The sequence below is a fragment of the Spinacia oleracea genome, chromosome 5 (genome assembly GCF_020520425.1).
Source record: "Spinacia oleracea cultivar Varoflay chromosome 5, BTI_SOV_V1, whole genome shotgun sequence".
NCBI lineage: Eukaryota > Viridiplantae > Streptophyta > Magnoliopsida > Caryophyllales > Amaranthaceae > Spinacia > Spinacia oleracea.
The window spans coordinates 8,548,320-8,554,287 of NC_079491.1; the positions used below are offsets into that span (position 1 = coordinate 8,548,320).

The 5,968-nt window shown below is 32.0% G+C and overlaps 1 long non-coding RNA gene across 1 annotated transcript; it reads right to left on the reverse strand.

The window, feature by feature from the left end:
* Positions 1-2,599: 2,599 nt before the first annotated feature.
* Positions 2,600-3,629, reverse strand: LOC130461947 (uncharacterized). Its single transcript, XR_008922005.1, has 2 exons — positions 3,293-3,629; positions 2,600-2,913 (listed from the first exon to the last, which is right to left on the reverse strand). It is a non-coding gene; the product is annotated as an uncharacterized lncRNA (long non-coding RNA).
* Between the last annotated feature and the right edge of the window lie 2,339 nt (positions 3,630-5,968).

Here is a 5,968-nt window from a genome sequence, read left to right on the forward strand (position 1 = left end):
ATTCTTCATTTAGTTGCTAAAATTGAAATATGAGTCTAGAAAATATTCCCACATTCCACAATGATGGTAGAATCCAACTACCAACATAATCCAAGTTAAGAACTAAATGAGAACCAAACCTACAAATAACACAATGAAATACTGACAAAACCACTTAAAATTCTCCAAATTAGCTTACAGTATGTGTCATGTCGAATGTAGAGTACCAATAAGGTTCCACCACTAGATTTATTCTCCAAATTGCCCTACTTCACTTCTGAATTCTGATCTATTTATTCATTTTTTACTATTATTATTTGTTATTTATTATTTTTAACACCTTGTCATCATTAGATTCCTTAGCTTGTAAATTTAAAGTAATAAATTTTATCAAAGGGTTGGCCATTGGTTGGACTGCGACATGTTGGGCTAGAAAACAGCCTAAAACTAAATATGTTTGTGTGCAGCCTGACCCGTTAGCATACCCCGAACTAACCCAAAAATGGCAGGTTTTGGGTCCAACCCGTCCTGGTCCTATTTAATAATTTCTGGGTGGCTATAGCTAAATCTGGAAGTTTAGTTAGAAATTTGACCCATCCTAAAAACCTTTTATTTTGGTCCGGGTAGCGAGTTTGGGGCTTAAAAAATTGTCACCCTTAATGTTGGCCCGCCCTATCATATTGGATGAAAGATCGTGGAGGCCTGGCCCAATCCGAGCATGGCTCTGTCTGACATTTAATCAGGTCTACCTAAAACCAACTTTTTGTGCATGAAATTGATCACCAATTATCCAAAATTCCAAATCAAATTGGATCGGGTTGTTCACAATCGACTCTAGATATTGTTTTTCACCAAATTGATTACTATACTCATATGTACGCCCATAAAATGGTTTAAGTATATCTAAAGTGTACTCGGGTGTACGAAACACCCTCTCACATTACCCCCTGCACGTGAGGAGAAAAAGTGAGATGTACCATCAATTGGCTTAAAAACAACATTTAGTGCATGATACACTCCCATACATCTAATAATTTCCAGGTTTCTTGGTTTTACAAACTTACAATGCATACAAAGATCTCTACCATTAGACTTTGTCGATCTTATGCATAAATTCTAGCCTCGTCCTCTCCAAGGTCTTCCCATTCTATTGATATTACTTATTCTTTTCCAAATGTAAATGATAAATTCCACTTTAATCTTCTCTTCTTTTTATTTCTTCTATTAGGTGATATTTGATATTGCATTGATATAGATGTTTGAAAAATCTATGTCATGTAAGTAATACATGAGATTTTCTCAATAGTAGCGTCGTGTTATTATCAAAACTTATTTTTGATGGGGCACAACATTTTATCAAAGAAGGAAAAAGTATACCAAAAAAAAAAAAGATAGGCTCATAGAGACATACATATTGTTACAAACGGAGTACAATTTTATCTTTGTGTGCTTCAAGTGTATTCTAACATATGTAGGAAACTAGGACTGCAAACAAGTCGAGTCGAGTTCAATTCGACAGAGCTTGATAAGGATTGTTAATGTTCGAGCTAACTCAAGGTTGAACGAGCTTGAAAATGCTCGTTAAGAATTTGGTTTGTTCGAACTTTGTAAAAGGAACAAATTTATTTGCACTTCGAGCTTGAACGTGATTAATTAGAGCTTGATAAAATAAACGATCCCTAAATTACCTATAAAACAAAATTTTATATGCATCCATTTAATTTTATTAAGTTTTTCAAATCTTTCAACAACAAAAATGATATAAGATATAATAAAAAAAATTATGGCCAAAGTAACGAAAATTTGATTTCATTTAAAATATATAGAACGAAACTAAAATAGTTATAATATGTCGTGTATATTTACGAGATTGAATGAGTTTTTAACGAGTTATAATAGAACATAATCACGCTTATAAAAGAACTTAAAAGAGTTGATCATGAATATTAACGAGCCGAACATGAAGTTGTTCAAGCTTGACTCGTTTAGTTAACGAGTTTAAACGTTTTGTTCAATCTTGTTTGTTAACTTACCAAACAAGTTTTGACCAAGCTTGTTCACAAGATTCACGAAGGTATCGACTCATTTTTTGCACCCCTAAAACATGTCATGCTCATTTAACAAACTTAACCTAAAATTAGACCAATGAGATTAGATGGCCAATTTAAAGTCACGTCCAAATTAACAAGTAAACATGGGGTGTACCGTGTTCATAAATGTACTAGACCGATGAATTCGAATCGATCTGATTGATCAGTATAACTGTATGACGTGAGCCACCGTACAAGGTCTCTGAAAAAAAATCCCAAAATCGATACTTTGTTACACTGTTTTCCTATGTACTTGTACTAATAAGTACATGTAAATAGATGGTTAAATAACTAGAATTTCGGATGTATTTTGAAACTTGTTTAATCTTCCATTTTGTTGTGAAATTTATAATTTATTTAAGTTTTCTTGTGAATGAAAATTATGTAATTATTTTTTATTTTTACATAAAGCCTTATTTGTAATGTTGGTAAATTGTAACCACAGAGTACACATTTGCCTTATATTAGGACCGTTTTCCTTGGTTGGGTCACCCATAAAACTAGGAATCGAATACATAGTTCAACCAATGTGAAATAAAGGTAGTCTGTTAATAAATCACAGGAAACTGCAAGATATTCATAAATTTGGAATACCAAGTATTATTTGAAAAAGCGTTGGTAATTGTAACCAACGATCGGAGTACAAATTAATGTAAACAACAACACAAAGCAGAGGCTGAATCGCCCCTGCAGTCCGACCCTTTCCCGAAGTTCGGTCCACCACAAGTTTCCCGACATTTACCGGGTGTACAATTGGGAAATTCGAAACATCCAGTTCTATCATTTGTTCCAATATGTTGAAGAGATATCATTTTGTCAGATCTTAAACTTATAGCACTTGCACCTGCAATCATTTAACCAAATATTAAATACGAGAAAAACACATATATAATCATGCAAGCGGGATATTATATTGGAGTTGTTTATTATCCAACATCTCATTTGATTCTTGTTGATGTATAACTAAAGATGTCATTGGGTCAGCCTGACCCGAAGAAAAACCGGCCCAACATAAAAAAGCAATGTCCGATCCAACAAAAAAAAAACACAGCTTTATATTGGCACATAAAAAGCACGGCCGGCACGAACACAAAGTCGTAGATCGTGGGCCGCATTTTTTGGAAAAATGCAAAACAAGGAATTTCAGGACATGTGAGCAAATGCGTAGTTGAACGAATGCATTGAGAACTGTTCAAAAAGTGATACGTGAACAAATAACTTACCACATGAACAAATGACTAGTAGCACTAGCATGAACACAAACGTCTTTCCAGCGGCCATTTGTTAAAAATATATAGCTTAATTTCAATTCTCTTTCGAAATTTTTAGTGTGATGGAGAACTTTAATCTTAAGTAAAGAGATGAGAGTAAAATGTTAACTTTTAGCCTCTTTATATAGTTGATCTGATCCCCTTCAGCACACAAAAAAAAAAAAAAACATAAAAAAAACTTGATATTATTTTGCATTGATTTTGTACTAACTAGGGATCAAATATATTTTATTCTTAATTTTAATTCATTGATTTTGTATTAATCAGGGATCAAATATATTCCATTCTTAAATTTAATTACTTGATTTGATTTTCTGATATTTTATTGATTCATTTACTTTTCCTTTTCTAGAGGAATATTATATTCCTTTTTTTTATTTCTTTTTTGTAAAGGTGATAAATTCAATGACAAATTTTATTTCTTCTAAGAAAATCAACGTTCTCAAAGTAAATTTATCATTTGCCTTGATTTTGGTTTTTGAGGGTAAGATAATGCAATATCGTATTTTTTGTGTTTTTTTTTGCATATTGTATAAAAAAGTAACATTTATTTTCCTATTTTATTTGTGATTTGATGTGATTTTTTTCCATCTTTAGTTTTTTGAACAATAAAGCATTTAAAAATTCTTATTTTAAGGTGGTGTACAATAAATATTATACATTGAAGTAAAAGTTAACTCATAATGATTAAAAGTTACACTAATATAATTTAAAAGTTATATATTTTTTGGTGATAATTTTTTTCATTATAATAAAAAAATATCTCTTTAAAATCACTAATAATGTATAAAAATAGCCATTTGACCCTTTAAAATGATTCATCAACTTTTTTTCATAATATAAAAATTATTAATCAAAACACGTTAAAAGTTACAAAAAAAATAAAATAAAAAATTTCCCCCATATGCAATAATTTATTGTACACAAGAACCTTGTGTGTGAAAGATCTTTTATAAAACGTTAGCATTTAATACTATACATACATTAGTATTAACTTGAAAATATGTTATATGTCAATCAACATTAATTTATTGGTAAAAAGCAAATTATCCCAATGTACAAAAAATTTTTTGCGATGATAATATAGAACATGTTATAGTTTAGTTGTGAAGACTTTATTATCTAAACCTGATGTTAGAGGTTCAAATCTTATACGTGCCGTGTTTCTAAATTTAAATGACATTTATATGAAATGAAATACCCATAAGTAACGGGCCACATGGCACATAAACGCCTTTTAATAAATCTTTCAGTTGACCAAACAGTCTGCCAGCATCAACACAATTGACCTTTCTAAATCCTTTTGATGTTGTGCTTTTCTCAGCTGTTGCAGGTATCTTTGTTGCTCAGGCAGCTGGAAATGGGGGTCATTTTCCTAACACTGTCGTCCTATAGTCCACGGATAACGTATGTTGCTGCTGCAATTGATGATAGAAGATATAAAAACCACTTGGAAAAAGGGAAAATGTGGGCTGGAATAGGACTTTCACGTAAATTTTATTTATCCTTCTTTTTGTCTTTTCTTTGTTTTCCATCCCTGCCGCCCAAAATAAATTAAATTTGCAAAGTTGTTAGTGTTCAGCTTCAATGTGTGGCGGGACTGGTTTGCTGGAAGTCTTTAATAAACATTGACAATTAGAGTTGTTCTATTTTGTGTACCTTCACCTTTATGTCGCAGATCACAAAATAAAGATTGTTAGGTTAGCGGTAACGCCCCAATCCTTCGGTACCTTAATTATCGGTAATAAACCTTACTTAACTCATCATTAGCAGCGGAACTTTTCCTTAAAAATTTATACTATCCTTAAAGATTTCATAACCATAAAAATTCCTCAAAACAATTCGTATCCACAAAATCTTTGAGTTCGAACCGTGCTTAACTTAACTTCTTCCAAGAAATCAGTAATGCCTAAACTTTTCCTAGTCTGTCTAGGGTAGGAAACTCATAACATGACATGATAAACATGAAAATGAGGGAAGTTCGGATCCAAAGCGAGAGAGCAAAATTAAAATAATATTAGCGTTGGCGCCATCGTGAATGTTGCGCTTGTGAGCTTCGTTCGTGGCATCGTTAGTAAACTTGATAATCGATATTTCGCATAACATATTCAATCAGGAAAACATAAATAACATGAGAATAAATCCCTTTAATCCCGTTCCTACACTCATTCCATTTTAACTTGACTTGATCTTAACATATTCTTTTTAACTCATTCCTTAAAACTCTTTGCTTAAAGCCTATTGAATTCTATTACATGCAAAACCCGTAAGGTTTAGCACTTATGGTCCAGAACCTTTGCTCTTATACCAAACTGTAACGCCCCGACCCTTCGGTACCTTAATTATCGGTAATAAACCTTACTTAACTCATCATTAGCAGCGGAATTAGGCATAATTAATCCTGGGACCTGTGGGTATGGGCCCACAAATAAAATATTCCTCAAAACAATACTTTAATTAATACAATTTTCCCAAAAATAAATATAATTCTTTATTCTCATAATCAAAAACCCAATAATAGGATTTCCATAATAAATAATTTCTCGTCTCAAAATCTCCATAATAAATTACCAACTCCAGTAATAACTTTGACTTGAGCAACTCGGGCTCCTTAATCGAACCTGTGCA